Raw genomic sequence first — 3978 nt, forward strand, 5'->3', positions numbered from 1 at the left:
ATTTGAATTTCCAGTCTAAAGTGCTATAATTTAGGCATCTCAATATGATTTATTTTATAAATTTAATTTATAAGATACACCAATTAATAGGAAGGTTCAAATAATGGGAGAAGTAATTCTAATGTTCAGCTAATTTTTGGAAAAGGAATTCAATCTTTATTATTAAATATTTTTCTAATGCATATTGAAGTATGTGTGGGTAAAAGTATATTTTGTCTGAGATATACTTTAGAATTCTTCAGGAAAAAAGAAAGAAGATGAGAATGGCAAAATACTCATAATTATTAAAGCTGGATATTAAGTAAATGGGATTTCATTGTTACTATTCCTTCTATCTTTAGGTATATTTGAAACTTTTCATAATAAATGTAAGTGCAAAGTCTAAAATGTACTTGTTCCAAGATTTTACCCCAGTAGAGTTTGGCAAATATAACCTTTTATCTGACTGAAGAAACAGCCAGATAACCACATGCCCAACATTTTACACATTATCTCATTTAATTTTTACAACAATCATTTAATGTAGATGTTACCCACTTTCACAGACAAGAAACTAAAAGTTGAGAATTGGTGGCTGGTTTGTCTGACTACAAAACTCACTGGGTTCTGGATGTCTCTACTTTAATAAGGATCTCCCTCTCACTATCTGGAACTGGAAACACTAGTAAGTATGGGAGAATAGGTTAGACATGTACTAAGGTCTGGAATGTATTTGTTTGTGTTTGTTGTGTGTTTTATTAATCCCCTAATAATAATTTGTTTTGAGCTTTTTAATTATTTTTTAATTGTCACTTTTCATTTGCTAAAAGGAGATAGTGACATTAAAGTTCAGGCTATAGAGTTGAATATTAAAATATAAGGCAATATTTGAGGCATACTTATAGTGAAAATTTAGCTAATGTAACTGGGAATCTTGTATATTTATTTGCTAAATCACAAACCTAGATTAGTAAGACATTCTAGTTAGTTGGGTCATAGTAAACTGAAGTTTTAGTAAACACTGATAGGTATATGTAAACACTGACTCCATTAAAATGGAGAGGAATTCTCAAATCTGCAATACTACTGAAAAGCATGACTTCCTCCAAAAAATAGGCTTAAAATACTAAGTAAAATCTGATCCAATATTTCCATAAATAAACACTGCTTTTGTAATAAGAAATGTCATTTTTAATTTTACTTTAAAATATTTAAAATATTTAACTGAATACTTCTGGGTAAATACAAGGGTTTTATTTATTATTATTATTATTATTATTATTTATGCCTACAGCACCTGGTCTTCCTAGGTGGTCTCCCATCCAAGTACTAACCAGGCTCGACCCTGCTTAGCTTCCGAGATCACATGGTATCGGGCTTGTTCAGGGTGGTGTGGCCATAGACCAAGGGTTTTATTGTTTTGTTTGTTTTTTTCTTTTTGGAGTAATGTTTCTCTCAACATTGAAGAATCACAGACCTTTTTCATACACCAAAACAAATTAATTTCTTTATCCCTATTCAAAAATATATTAATTTAGTTTATTTAGATTTGTTTCTAAAACCCACTCAATGATATTTTATTAAAATATTTTATGATCTAAAAAAGTTGGAAAAGATATGCACACATAATAACCACACACATGTGTGTGCATGCTCACAGTGACACTCAAGAAGATCTTTTTTCTTTTTTAAAAATAAAAGTAGAGATCTCTCCAAACACTCAAATCTATTGGCAGTTTAAACCAAATCAATGAAAAAAATCTTAAAATATTAGATAGATCTTTAATTTGGGGGGGGGGCTTCTTTTTTCTGCTATAAAATGTTTAGGTGTGTTTAATTGTGGAATAAGGAACGGAAATGGAAGGAGAACAATGTTAACCAATGAACCAAAACAACCAGCCAATTCATTCAATTCAATCAATTTGTCAATTTAATTGAGAGTGGTGAGAATGAGTTTAATTTGTTATTTGACTGACATAGCCATCTTAAGATAAAGCAACCATTATTTTCCATGTAGTTTGCTTGCAAATGTCCCTTGCATCTAAAACTTCATAGGCAAAACAAAGCTAATTAAGAAAAATACGTATGGGCTTTTTCACTCTATCCAGGAAAATTATTAAAGCTCTTGCTTGTATCCAAACATTATTAGTATCTTCTAGTGCCTTCTGACATTCTCTTTTGTTCCAAATCAGGATTCGGTCTCGAAAAGTTAGTATGCGTGGTTGTCCTCACAGCATTCCATCTGTTAGCCATGCTGAGACAAAGCATTGATCTCTTTATTGACCTATACAGAGTGTGGAAACCATCAATACCAAAAACCCTCTCAAGTAAAGAAGAAATAAGGAGTTAGTAATTGTTTCAGATTTTTTTTTTTTTTTTTTACAAACATGAGTCTTAGAAGAGGGAAGTAGTGACTGGATTAAATAAGAGCAAAGCCCCAACTGAAAATTCTAAAGTGATGTTTGTGGAGATGTATGGCTGATTTTCTGCCTATCTGTAAATATGTTTCTTATTTAACAAAATATTTTAAAAAATTGTTTCCAATTAATTTGTAATAAGATCTCTGAAAAGTGTTAATTAATGGTCTTTAAGTCTTAGAAGAGGGAAGTAGTGACTGGATTAAATAAGAGCAAAGCCCCAACTGAAAATTCTAAAGTGATGTTTGTGGAGATGTATGGCTGATTTTCTGCCTATCTGTAAATATGTTTCTTATTTAACAAAATATTTTAAAAAATTGTTTCCAATTAATTTGTAATAAGATCTCTGAAAAGTGTTAATTAATGGTCTTTATAAAAAATGAAGGGCCTTTATTTTACTGGGCATTTTACTTCTACTAGTTGTTAATATTTCACTTTACTTTCAAAGATTCTCACTTGTTTATCTTCATATGAAACATTATCAGACTATCTGATTCTGTACTCATATCTCATCCTATACAGATAGTTTACCTTCATTTTACTTTTATTCTAAAACCTTACACCAGACCCCTTGTTGTTTCTCTCATATACCTGAACATCTTGGCTCATGCCACCTGTCAATCTTTATAGCTCCAGCTCAAGTTGCATTTCCTTTATGAAGTCCTTATCAACTATATCAACTCACAAAAATTGTCCCCTTTTCTAAATTCCCTAATGTGGTTCTCAAAGAGTGGTGCGAAAAAGCTTGAGATTTCTAAAACCCTGTGACATTAAAATTATTTCTATAAAAAATATTAAGCTAAATCTGCCATTCTTTACTGGGTGGACCTTTACATAGATTACGCACAAGCAGTGGGGGTTAAACATCCTGGCACCTTAACGAAAATCAAAGCAGTGGCACAAAATTGCCATGAGTCATTGTATTCTTCATTTCCACATGCATGCAAGTAAAAAATCCAGTTTTACATAAAAATATTCTTGCTGAAATAGTAAAGATTATTAATTTTATTAAACTTTAATTCTTAAATACATAATTTTTAAATAATGTTTGTTATATAATGTCAAGTACAGATAAAATGCATTTGCAGTATACTAAAATATGATGGCTGTCTCCAAGAAAAACAGTTGTTTGGTTGTTTGAGGTACATCTGCTACTCATTTTTTCAAATAAAACATTTGTTTTCACTTGAAATAATGACTGATAGACAAAGTATGGTTATTTAGACTTGGGCATTTGGCAGACATTTACTCACAAATTAAGAAAGCAAGGCAGTTACTTCAATGCAAAAGCAAAACTGACATACTTGTTGCCAATAATAAAATTTGAGTTTTCAAGCAAATAGTAACATTTTTGAAAACTTGTATATGCTGCCATGACCTTGGCAACCTCCCAATAATTGAAATTGTTATTATGAGAAAGGTGTTAAAGTTAAGGATTATAATTTTAGGATGTTATATAATAAAATGTATCAATATTTATAGGTTTGTGTAACTCAGTGAATAAACATTTTCCAAATGTCGAATTCATTAACGTGGTTTCATATTCCAAATTGCTACTATCTGACTCATTGAAACTAACACC

General features: G+C 30.6%; 1 pseudogene; it reads right to left on the reverse strand.

The window, feature by feature from the left end:
• Positions 1–1264: 1264 nt before the first annotated feature.
• On the reverse strand, positions 1265–1383 carry LOC112476783 (annotated as a pseudogene).
• Positions 1384–3978: the final 2595 nt, after the last annotated feature.

The sequence above is a fragment of the Pteropus alecto genome, unplaced genomic scaffold (genome assembly GCF_000325575.1).
Source record: "Pteropus alecto unplaced genomic scaffold, ASM32557v1 scaffold292, whole genome shotgun sequence".
Taxonomy (NCBI): Eukaryota; Metazoa; Chordata; class Mammalia; order Chiroptera; family Pteropodidae; genus Pteropus; species Pteropus alecto.